General features: G+C 50.1%; 1 long non-coding RNA gene across 1 annotated transcript in view; it reads right to left on the bottom strand.

The window, feature by feature from the left end:
- Positions 1-1,842: 1,842 nt before the first annotated feature.
- The window catches only part of LOC138296797 (uncharacterized), a 183,286-nt gene continuing 172,025 nt past the window's right edge, over positions 1,843-13,103 (bottom strand). Inside the window, exon 3 of the long non-coding RNA XR_011203902.1 lies at positions 1,843-1,952. This is a non-coding gene — a long non-coding RNA (uncharacterized lncRNA). The remainder of the gene's footprint in view (positions 1,953-13,103) is intronic.

Raw genomic sequence — 13,103 nt, 5'->3', positions numbered from 1 at the left:
AGAGAGCCAAGGGAAGACGCCGCGGGACTCAGTGGAGAGGGGAGAGAGCCAAGGGAAGACACCGCGGGACTCGGTGGAGAGGAGAGAGAGCCAAGGGAAGACGCCGCAAACCCAGTGGAGAGGAGGAGCAGGCCGGAAGGATTCTCTCAGAAGGCAGCGCCGAGAGTAGTGAAAGTCGACCCAGCCCAAAGAAGTGTCAGGAATATGAGCGCGAAAGGAGCCACACGAAGGACGCCAAGACCCACCACGTCTGTGGAAGGACATGGTGTTAGAGCGTTCCAGCCTAATAAATTACCTGTATTTTGGACGCTTTTGGGTCGATGAATCTTTTGACCAAGTGGGGCTCTCTTCACCCGAGAGTAATCAATCAAATCAACAATCAATAATCAATAACGAACATAAGCAATGCCCTGATCAACATAACACTTCACAATTAATCCAGAAAACATTTCGGCGAAACCATGACCTTTCGGTCACGAATAACCACACCAGTTTATTCAAAGTTAATGCATTTATTTCCCTATATTAACAAAGCTAGCACAATGTAAATGTGTCTCAACACCAAATGATATATGTAAATGAACATTAATAGCTGTCCATAACGGCGGAAAAGATGCAATCTATGCAGCATTTGAATAACAATGCCTTCGATAATAGCAACACAAACCACTAAAACTATAATCTGTAATGAGCTAATTGCATACATTTAGTCAGCATAACAAGGTCTCAAATTGCATCGTGCAACAAATGAATCCTCATCTAACCTCAGATTAGCATCAGCATGTGGGACTTCATGCAAAAAGATTTAGCAACATTAATTTGGAAAACTCCTAACTAGGGCTCTTATCAAAAATCAGCAGTTGGTTACCTAAAAAGAAACACAATGCAATTGTACAATTTCCTTTCATATTTACCAAATCCAATCAGCATTCAAGGAAGTCTTCGTCTCACAGGTACCGGTTTCGGTCAGCATGGGACGGGGGCAAAGGGGCAGGGTGGACGGGGCAGTTGCCTCACACCGGCAAGGTAAAAGGACAACTATTACTTCATGCAAAGGGGCAAATCACAGTTAAAGTCTCTAGGGCGAGAATTACTTAAAAGTCTCTAGAAGACGGCAAAATGACGAAGTCAGCAAGATGGGCCATAATGGCCAATGTCCTGCAAAATGGCGGGTATAGGGGCGATGTCTCTCGTAATGTAATGGGCTGTAATAGCAAAAATGGCTATAAAATGGCTAATGGCTACTTTCTTCTTGTGCACCTGGTTTAAATAGACAACAGTTCAAATCCAGTAGGGTCTTCCATTGGAGGGTTCATAGGTTGGCTTCAAATTGTCCAATCAAAAACAACAGTTCTCAAGCTTCTACCTAGGCATACATTATCCTTGGAGTCGGGAACGTAAGTTGCAACATATTTTACCAATTAACTCACTTTCAGAGCTTCCATTGTCCGCACCTGCAGATTGACCTTGGAGCAAAGAAGAAGATGCCAGGCTGGCACGAAACCTTAAAGATAAGCATGTGAACGATCTCACTGGAAAAGTACAGCTTCAAGCAAGAATACACGTTTATTAGCACATTGGAAAAATACGAGCATCTAAACCGTGGGACAAGGCAACTAGGCCAAAGCCTCCACTAAAGTTATGCTAAGCTAAAACATTTCAAACAAGCAAATCATAGCACACGTTTACGATTATGTCGGATTAGTGCAATTCTAATACATCACGTTATATAAAGCACGCTTATAAATGTTGGCAAACTACTCTGAGGGCACATTTGTCCCCGTACAATCTTTATTAGTTCGGTTAAAGTCACACTTGATTATTGCAGCACTACGTTTTATGCGCTAATAAATGTAAAACCTTAATTTCTGCGTCATCAATGGTTATCCGAGTCTTCTATGTTCTTATTTTTCATGTCCTGAAACAAACTCCGAACTGGAATCCCGGAGCTTCTAAAAGAAACAAGAAGAGAACTGGTTAAAGATACAATAAACTGTGCAGGAAAGACTGAAGGAATTGAGAAGAGGGAGAGAGATAGAGATACAGAGAGAGAGACAGAGAGAGAGAGAGAGAGAGAGAGAACGAGAACGAGAACAGAAGGATCAATGTGAGAATGCCAGTGGTTTAAAAACTCTGTTGGATATAAGGAAGCAAGAATAAAGGACAATTCTTATATATATATATATATATATATATATATATATATATATATATATTTGTTGGGAATTGACTACTGTAGAGTAGACGGAAGGCTTTATTCCCCCAACTATCATCCATTTACAGTGGCTAGTTTACCATTAGTTCACAGCGAATCACAGATTTTCACATAGGTTATTTTACCGCCGTCACTTAAGTCGGATAAATTGCTCTGCTGACAACCTGCATTCTACATAAAACAAAATGTGAATTTATATACCAAATCAGGCCAAGGGGTTTAATAATGGTTTATTCCTGCTCATTTTACCACCGTAAAGTGAATGAATGTGAAAGTATCAGAATTGTTCTGCCTTTGCAAGTGTTAATAGCCTTCTTTCCTTTGGTGGGGGGGACAAAATAATATTATAAATAAATAAAATAAACAATGGAAATATTTTCATTTTTTGCTGCAGAGAGAGGAAGAAGGTAAATGGAAGTGCTTTAGTTATATGGAGGGCCACTGGAAATATGTGGCACAGGGGACCAAATTAAGCTGCGGGGTTGACCAATTTATGTGGCAAGAAAAGTCCAGTTATGTGTTTACAACACCAATAGCTCTGACGCAGGCAAATGCAAGACCTATTGCATTGCAAATGCTTGTTCCATTTGGCCCTTCTTCAACTGTTCAAGCCTTGGCATAGTGAATTGGAATTACTTGGAGACTATGGTGGTCATTACAAGCCTGGCGGACGTTGTTAAAGATGCGGTAATACCGCAAACAGTCAGAAGGACAAAAAAAGGGAATTATGACCCTGGCGGAAACCGCCAACAAAGACAGCCACTTTAACACTTCACCCGCCACGGCGGTACAGACAAGCAGCGCGGCGGTTACTGCCAACAGACAGGCGGAAGACAATGTACCGCCCACAGTATCACAACAGGCCAATCCGCCACCTTTTCCGGGGCGGATTCACCGTGGATAAAAACACGGCAGAAACAGCTTTTGCTATGGGAAAACGCTCACCTTCTACACATCCCACGAGGAACAACGACTCCATGGACCCGGAACTCCAAATAATACCTGCCCTTGTCTTTCTGCTCCTTCACGACCAACAGCGACGTAGGCGCAGAAGATACCGGTGAGTACAGCACCTACGACACGGGGAGGGGGGAGGCAAAAGTTAGGGGGACACCCACCAAACACCCCCACCCCCACCCTCGCATATTACAACATACACACCAAAGCAGTCACAAAAAGAACGGTAACAACCCACAATTCCCCCGGAAGAATGCAAAGACAATACGAATTTCGGTCAAACTTTGTAATGTGCCAATATACATGTCATACAAAAATATACAAATATATGTATTCTAAAATCACTCTTATTTACATATATACAATCCGAGAAGTAGTGCAGATATGTACACAACAATGTCCGTGCACAAACAGTCCAAAAATGCATAGACGAGGCCCACAATAGATACCTGACCAAAATCGGAGAGAACACTGCCGGAGCATCAGATAGAAACACTACAGGCACCTCAGGGGGAAGGGAAGGGGGGGCACCTCAGCCACATGAATGCAAAGCCAGATCCACGACGGGGCTCCATGCCCATTGATGTATCCTGGGGAGTGCAAAGCCACAGTCTCGCAAGTCTCTACAGTGGGTGGCTTGCCCACTGTTCAATCCTGGGGAGTGCAAAGCCACAGTCTCTCAAGTCTCACAAGTGGGTGGGTTTCCCACTGTTACATCCTGGGGAGTGCAAAGCCACAGTCTCTCAAGTCTCTACAGTGGGTGCTTTGCCCACTGTTCAATCCTGGGGAGTGCAAAGCCACAGTCTCACAAGTTGATGCAGGTCCATACTGGTACTGGGGGGTGACTGGTGCCCAGACTGGATGAGTCTCCCCGTGAAAGGTAATGTCCTGTCACTGTCCCAGCTGCACATGGGATAAGGATGCCTGATGTGGTGGGCCATTCATTCCTACCCGGTGCATTGCCCTGTTCAGCGGTGCTATGACATGGCGGTCTTTGCCCTCTTCAGCGGTGCTTTGACATGGTGGTCTTTGCCCTGTTCAGCGGTGTTTTGACATGGCGGTCTTTGCCCTCTTCAGCGCTGCTTTGACATGGCGGTCTTTGCCCTCTTCAGCGGTGCTTTGACATGGCGGTTCAGGACTGTTCAGCGGTGCTTTGACATGGCGGTTCAGGACTGTTCATCGGTGCTATGACATGGCGGTCTTTGCCCTGTTCAGCGGTGTTTTGACATGGCGGTCTTTGCCCTCTTCAGCAGTGCTTTGACATGGCGGTCTTTGCCCTCTTCAGCGGTGCTTTGACATGGCGGTCTTTGCCCTCTTCAGCGGTGCTTTGACATGGCGGTCTTTGCCCTGTTCAGCAGTGTTTTGACATGGCGGTCTTTGCCCTCTTCAGCGGTGCTTTGACATGGAGGTCTTTGCCCTCTTCAGCGGTGATTTGACATGGCGGTTCAGGACTGTTCAGCGGTGCTTTGACATGGCGGTTCAGGACTGTTCAGCGGTGCTATGACATGGCGGTCTTTGCCCTGTTCAGCGGTGTTTTGACATGGCGGTCTTTGCCCTCTTCAGCGGTGCTTTGACACGGCGGTCTTTGCCCTCTTCAGCTGTGCTTTGACATGGCGGTTCAGGACTGTTCAGCGGTGCTTTGACATGGCGGTTCAGGACTGTTCAGCGGTGCTATGACATGGCGGTCTTTGTCCTGTTCAGCGGTGCTATAACATGGCGGTTCTGATACGGACATTGGTGTGTGGCATGACGATTTCCACACTGGACATTGGTGTGTGGCATGACGATTTCCACACTGGACATTGTTGTGTGGCATGACGATTTCCACACTGGACATTGGTGTGTGGCATGACGATCTCCATACTGGACATTGGTGTGTGGCATGACGTTCCATCATTGCCCAGCGGGGCTGTGGCATCCTGGCCCCGCCTGGGCTGTGACTCCAGCGGTGCTCTCTGGACCAGTGACGATACTTGAGCCCTCCTGGGCTGTGACTCTGGCGGTGGTCTCTGGACCAGTGACGATACTTGAGCCCTCCTGGGCTGTGACTCTGGCGGTGATCTCTGGACCAATGATGATACTTGTGCCCTCCTGGGCTGTGACTCTGGCGGTGGTCTCTGGACCAGTGACGATACTTGTGCCCTCCTGGGCTGTGACTCTGGCGGTGGTCTCTGGACCAGTGACGATACTTGAGCCCTCCTGGGCTGTGACACTGGCGGTGGTCTCTGGACCAGTGACGACGGTGCTGGCGGTTGTGTCTGGACCGCCGGAAATGATGGCGCACTTCTCCGCCGTAACACTCACAACAGGCTGGGCAGACTTCCTCTGGACCTTCCCCACCTTTTTTGGAGTTACAGCCGACTCACCAATCGCCTTCGATCCCATTTCACTTGTTGTCCCACCAGGAGTCTTGACACGGTCCCGTCGTCCACTCTCCAATTTCGGAGCCTTTACAGGGGGTGGGCTGCCAGTGCCTTGGCTCCGGGTCCTACTGCCTGCCCTGGTGGCCGGTGCACTCCAAAAACCTGGAACATGCACCACTGGTACTGGAGGCTTTTTGGCTGAGGCGCTACGACGGGACTGATGAATTGGAGGGGGGGAGTGGGGGCAAAAAGGTCAATTTGACAGATGGACAGTTTCTGACGAACACTGGGATGGGTAGCTGGATGGGGTCTGGGAGTGGAGGAAGAGGAGGTGGTTGTAGGAGGTGTCACTTTAGCTGTTTTGGGTGCAGGTGCAGGTACTGGAGGCTGTTGTGAGGTGGATGGATGTTGGGTGAGTGATTGCCGGCGTTTGGGTACTTTGGGAGGGGGTGTCACAGACACACTGGGAGAGGACACAGGGGACGTGTAAATGGCAGTGGAGGTGGTGAGTGCAGGTGAGCGGCGTGTGGTGCTGGGTGTCCTGGTGCGAGTCCTAGTGCTTGTAGATGTGGTGCATGCAGGTGTGTGTGTAGACGAGACTGGGAGGGAGGAGGGAGAAGAGGAGGAGGGGGACACAGTGGAGACAGTGGATGTTGCTGTGTCTGTATGGGTGTGATGCTTGTGTGAGTGCCTGTGGTGTGTGTGGTGCCTATGTTTGCTTGAGCTACTTGTGTGTGTAGACTTGTCTGCATGCTGGTCTGTAGGTGTGCTTGGGATGGGCTGGGATACAGGGGATTGGGTCTGGGTGGAGGAAGTTGGAGGGGGGAGGCTGGACACAGGGACAATTGCTGCCATCAGTGCTGAGGCCAGAGATTGCAGGGTTCGCTGAAGGGCAGCCTGACCAGAATGAATGCCCTCCAGGAATGCATTACCGTGTTGCAACACCCTTTCTACACCCTGGATGGCATTCACAATGGTAGACAGCCCAACAGTGAGTGACCTGAGGAGGTCAATGGCCTCCTCACTGAGGGCAGCAGGGGTGACTGGGGCAGGGACTGAGGTGCCTGGGGCAAAGGTGATGCCCACCCTCCTGGGTGAGCGGGCACGGGGCGAACGCTGAGGGGCTGCTGGGAGGGCGGTGCTGGTAGGGGGAGTGGCGGCTGTACCTGTAGAAGTGGGGCGCACAGATGGTGCCGCCACCACAGGGGAGCTCACATCGGCGGACGAGTCTGTGTCGCTGGTTGGTGATCCGGTGGCCGACGTGAAGTTCCCCTCGCCCTCCGTCCCACTGGTGTACTCAGAGTCTGTGGTGTGGCCCTCCATGGCCATGGGGGATGCAGCTCCCTCGTGCTCTGGTGCCACTGTACCTCTGCCTGTTGATGCTGATGTACAAAAGGACAGGGAGAGCAGGAAAAGGGGAGGAGACAGAACAAAGAGAGTTTTAGTGCATGGCATACCGCTACCGTTGGCGGACAAGACAGACGCAGCAGCCCCATGCACAACGCCGCGCTCCTGCCCTCTGCACATGCCATTTCATGGATATGGCCTACATGGCAATGTTGGAAATCTGCGCACATGGATGCCATAGGGGCAACTATACCTCAACTTGCTAATTTTCTGAGGTGGGGTAGAGTGCCACATGGCCTACATTACGGAGGGGCCTTGCCTAACTAACTCGCCCTGGCCTACGGACACCCACAGCCCACCTCCCCCACCCAGACACCTCCACTGCACGCAAAGTCCGCAGAATGACGTTGTACTCACCCCCTTGTGTCTGCTGTGATGGCCTTAAGCGCCCATCCAACTCCGGGTAGGCCACCGCCAGGATCCGGAACATCAGGGGGGTCATGGTACGACGGGCACCCCTCCCACGTTGGGAGGCCATCCCCAGCTGAGCCTCTGCCGTCTTCTTGCTGCAGCGGCGAATGTCCTCCCATCTCTTCTGGCAGTGGGTGCCCCGTCTCTGGTGGGCCACCAGGGTCCGGACCTCCTTGGCGATGGCACGCCAAATGTCCCTCTTCTGGTGGGCGCTGACCTACATGACATGCACAAGGGAAGAGGAACAGTCATTACCAATTGCACCATCAATGTGTGTGGCCCCCTCCATACTCTGACCATGTGGCCCATTTATTCCCATGCTTTACTGTAGTATGACTTCTGCCCCCATCCCTCTTCCACCCAGCCCTGTCCACCCAGGCCTAGCCCCTACAACGTGCTCCCTGTGTACTAACCTGTTGGTCTGGAGGACCGTAGAGTAGCGTGTACTGGGGGAGGACCCCATCCACACGTTTCTCCAACTCCTGTGCAGTGAAGGCAGGGGCCCTTTGCCCAGACGCAGCAGCCATTGTCGCTTCCAGACCGAGGTCACAGCAGCACTAGCAGTGTAGGTCCTCTCCTGTCGAAGGTCAGGTATCTAGTGATTGAAGAGATAGAAAATGGCGGTGACGTCCGCGGCGGGGCGCATCATCACCGCCGGCGCACCTGTTCATTGGCTCCTGGGACCCATAGGGTCCATTGTTAACCAATGCAGAATTGCGCCGCGCTCTACGACCGCCTACCGCAACGGTGTGCAATGCCAGCGTTGTTACCCCACAATCCCATTGTCCCACTTTAGAGGTCAGGCAGCCGCCATTTCAGGTGCCCACATGGATTCATTTTCAACTGCGTCACACATACTGAGGCCTACACTCAACACACATACAGGAAGGGTTTATTGTCTGGTGTAGTCTTGTGTGTGACTGTGGGTACATACCTGGAGGAATAGTGACTGTTTCTTCGCTGTTGTCCTTCGTAGGCACCGTCAGCTGGGACATATGAGAAGATGGCAGAATCCGCCGGTGTACCGACCGCTGGTGGACCTGTTGACAATGGAGGAGCGACATTTAATCGTGACCTACAGGTTTGACCGTGCCACAATCCAGGAACTGTGTACCCAGTTGGAGCCAGACCTGATGTCACCAATCCGCCATCCGACTGGAATCCCCCCTGACGTGCAGGTGCTGTCAGTGCTCCATTTCCTTGCAAGTGGGTCATTTCAGACAACAGTGGCCATGGCATCAGGGATGTCCCAGCCTATGTTTTCCAACGTGTTGTCCAGAGTGTTAGCTGCCCTGCTGAAACACGTAAGGAGATACATCATTTTCCCTGAGGTGGAGGATTTGCCTACAGTGAAAGGTGACTTCTATGCCCTTGGACATATCCCCAACGTCATAGGTGCCATTGATGGGACCCATGTAGCTCTGGTCCCCCCCGCAGGAGTGAACAGGTGTACAGGAACAGGAAGAGTTATCATTCGATGAATGTCCAGATGGTCTGTTTGGCAGACCAGTACATCTCGCAGGTAAATGCTATGTTCCCTGGCTCAGTGCATGACGCCTACATCCTGCGCAATAGCAGCATCCCTGATATGATGGGTCAACTCCAGAGGCACCGTGTATGGCTATTGGGGGACTCCGGTTACCCCAACCTTTCCTGGCTTTTGACCCCAGTGAGGAATCCCAGGACCAGGGCAGGGGAACGGTACAATGAGGCCCATGGGCGGACTAGGAGGGTTATCGAGCGCACCTTCGGCCTTCTTAAGGCCAGGTTCAGGTGCCTCCATATGACAGGTGGATCCCTATTCTACTCACCGAAGAAGGTGTGCGACATCATCATCGCCTGCTCCATGCTCCATAACTTGGCATTGCGACGTCAGGTGCCTTTTCTGCAGGAGGATGATCCAGATGACGGTGTTGTAGCAGCTGTGGAGCCTGTGGACAGTGATGAGGATGAAGCTGAGGAAGACGAAAACAACACAACAGGGAGTCAGTCATACAGCAATATTTCCAGTGACACACAGGTGAGAACATTTTCTTTTTTACCATTACATTAACTTTCACACATCTACCTCTATCCTGTACCTCCATTTCACTTACTATTTTTTAACTGAGTTGTCCCCTTCCATTTCAGTTTCACAAATGTGGTAACCTACATGTCAACTGTTTGCATCCTTGAGGGGCTTGTGATGTGTGACATAGGTATGTTAGCCTTCCAATGGGTAACCCATTATGAAACTGTAATTCATAATACAGATTTACAAATCATATGTTGTGTTTCAAGGGTGTTTATTTTTAAGTGCAAAAAAATGAAGGGGGGTTGTAAAATGGTGATGGGTGATGGTGGAGGAATGTCCATGGCAGAGTCCAGTCTATTAGTCTCACAGGTACATTGCTCATCTGGGCATTGGAAGTGGAGCTGGGGCAGTTGCGATTTGGGCAGGGTAACAAAGTGGGACAGTGGGAGGACAATCAGGGTGGTCTTATTTCCTGGCGGGGGTCTTGCCATCTTGCTCTGTCCTGTTCCTGGATCTCAGGGCCCGCTTGCGTGGTGGTTGTCCGTCTGCAGGGGGTGGGGTGCTGGTGTGGTGGTCCTGTGGCGGGGCGTCCTGTCCACTAGCGCCGGCGGAGGTGGTGGGCAGTTCATCGTCCTGGCTAGTGTCAGGGGCCCCTTGGAGTGCCACGGTGTCCCTCAAGGTCTTTTGAATGTCCATCAGCACCCCTACGATGGTGCCCAGGGCGGAGCCGATGGTCCTGAGCTCCTCCCTGAACCCTAAATATTGTTCCTCCTGCAGACGCAGGGTCTCCTGCAACTTGTCCAGGACCGTGGCCATCGTCTCCTGGGAGTGGTGGTATGCTCCCATGATGGAGGAGAGGGCCTCGTTGAGAGTTTGTTCCCTTGGCCTGTCCTCCCTCTGTCACACAGCAGCCCTCCCAGTTCCCCTATGTTCCTGGGCCTCCGTCCCCTGGACCATGTGCCCACTACCACTGCCCCCAGGTCCCTGTTGTTGTTGGGGTGTGGGTTAGCCTGGGTGCCCTGTAGTGGTGGACACACCGCTGATTGACCTGTCCTGGGTAGGGAGGTTTGGGCCCGCTGGGTGGGTGCTGTGCTGGTGTTACCAGCGGGTGGAAGCTCGGTGTTGGGCTGTGGCTGGGCAAGGGGAACCGACTGTCCTGAGGGCCACGATGGTCCGGGCTGGTCATCAAGATCCAGTGGGGCAGAGCTGCTGTCGTCACTGTGGGCCTCTTCTGGGGGTGGAGTGGTGTTGTCTGGACCCTCTGGTGTGGTGACGTTCCTTCGGGTTCCTGCGGGGGTATAAGTACATGATTATTGCATGTGTGTGTTTCATGGTGTGCAATGGTTGGGTGTGCGTGAACCCCAGTGCAGGCATTCCTGTGGGGCGGCTTGTGTGCTAATGGTTGGGGGGTGTTCTGGGTCTGTGCAGTGGGCATGCTTTAGTGATGGCTGTCCATGCTTAGTTATGTCATGCAGGGCTTGGGATGGGTGGTTGGTGTCATGGGTAGATAGGTGAGGATTTGGGGTGATAGGGGAGGGTGTGATGGGGGGGGTGTGTGATATCATGCAGGTAGGGTGGGGGTTATGATAATTAAGATTTGACTTACCAGTGTCCGTTCCTCCAACGACTCAGGATGCAAGATGGACAAGACTTGCTCCTCCCCCTCCTAGTTGAGGGGGAGGAGGTGGTGGTCCGCCGCCAGTCCGCTGTACCGCGATGTGTTGCCTGGACACCGTTGAACGCACCTTCCCCCGTTGGTTGTTCCACCTCTTCCTGATGTCCTCCCTATTTCTTTGGTGCTGTCCCACAGCGTTGACCCTGTCCACTATTCTTTGCCATAACTCCATCTTTCTGGCTATTGATGTGTGCTGTACCTGTGAGCCAAATAGCTGTGGCTCTACCCGGATGATTTCCTCCACCATGACCCTGAGCTCCTCCTCGGAGAAGCGGGGGTGTCTTTGGCGTGACATGGGGTGGTGTGTGTGATGTGTGGGGTGGTGTATGTGTTGATGAGTGTGGTGAGTGTAGTGGTATGTGGTGTTTTGTGCTTGGATGTTGGGTGTGTGATGGTGTTGTGTGCCTCTGTGTGATGGGGTTGTCTGTTCTGTGCTATCTCTCTGGCCTTCGTTCGTGAATTCTGGTCGTAGGGGTTTGTGGGTGATGTGGGTGTGTGTTTTATATTGTGTTGGGTGTATGGGAGTGGTGTGTGTATGTGTATCAGGTGTGTGTATATGTAATTGTCCAATGTGGCGGTGTTTTGTATATGTGTGTGTATTTTGAGCGCGTCGGTGTGTACCGCCAATGGAATACAGCGGTTGAAAGACCGCCGCGTGGATTCGTGGGTCGTAATAGCATGGGCGTGTTTCTGTTGCCGTGGAGGTGGAGGATTTGTTTCCGCATGTTTATCGCTGACCTTTGGTGTGACGGTATTGTGTGGGTGTCTGAATTTCGGCTGATTCCGTGATGTGTGTCATAATCGCTGTGGCGGTCTGCCGCGGCGGTGTATTGGCGGTCTTCTGCGCGGCGGTAAGCACCTTATACCGCCAGTGTTGTAATGACCCCCTATGACTGCTACGAATATTCTTTCAGTGCTGTCAAAGATAGCATCCAATGTTCAGTTTTCACAAACTATTCACAAATGGTAAATGAAGAGATACAACAAGAAGAAATGATTGCTGCTGAGGTAGCTAAGGATCGTTCTCAAAGCAGCCAAAGTTCAGGACCACTAAGTTAGGATCCTCTTGGACAACCTATTATTGAAAACAAAGCTGCAATATCAATGAATTAAACTGTAATGGATCAAGCAAGACAGGAATCTGTAGTTCTGGAACAGTTGGTTGCAAAACTCAACAACAAACAGAAAGACATTTATATTGAAGTAAAAGAGAAAATAGAAAATGGATTTCTGCATGAGAAGAAGTAATGCAATTGCTCATCGTTCAAGCCAATACTATTCCATATCAGTGGTCAAGCTGGTACTGGGAAGCTTTTTAATTAAAGTTCTCTTCAGTTACCTACACAAGACCACAGAATCAAACGTATTGTGTGTAGTAACAGCACATACTGTATAGCTGCACACAATATCAAAGGAGTAACTTTTAATAGACTTCTTATGCTACTGGTGGAACATGACAATAAACTGGAATGCTAGTTATCGGTTATGCTGATCTTGAGGTGGCAAGAGTTTTGAAGAAATTGAAGCTTTTACTTATTTACGAGGTAAACATGGTTTCAAATGTAATGCTTGCCTTTGTTCACTGGAGAATGCAAAAGATTTTAAAAACTGAATACAACATCTTGTTGGGAGGAAAGCATTTAATTGTTTTTGGTGATGTACTACAACTTACCCCTGTGAAAGGGCAGCCTATTTTCAAGATCCTTTTACGTGAAGAAACTCAAGACTCATTGGGAAGTATTGGCAATGTAAACATTTAGCAATATTTCAAATACAAGTAATTCACAAAAAATATGTGTCAAGCCTCTGACATAGAATACGGAAACATTCAAAACAACATTAGGAATTCTGACAGAGGAGGGAAAACATATGATGGAAAGTGGACTTATTAAGAAACTGTTTTCCTCTAATAACACAATAGCAGAGCTAATGTTTAATTTCTACAAAGAAGGAAAATCCATCGTTTTTTAATGCCTACACTTCAAGAATGTGCAAAGTCTAATGAACAATTACTGAAACTGGAGAAAGAAGGTTTGGAGATTACAGTATCAAAGAAATGGA

This window comes from Pleurodeles waltl, chromosome 5 (genome assembly GCF_031143425.1).
Source record: "Pleurodeles waltl isolate 20211129_DDA chromosome 5, aPleWal1.hap1.20221129, whole genome shotgun sequence".
NCBI lineage: Eukaryota > Metazoa > Chordata > Amphibia > Caudata > Salamandridae > Pleurodeles > Pleurodeles waltl.
The sequence above is the reverse complement of the archived record's forward strand: the minus strand, read 5'-3'. Positions and strand labels throughout refer to the sequence as shown.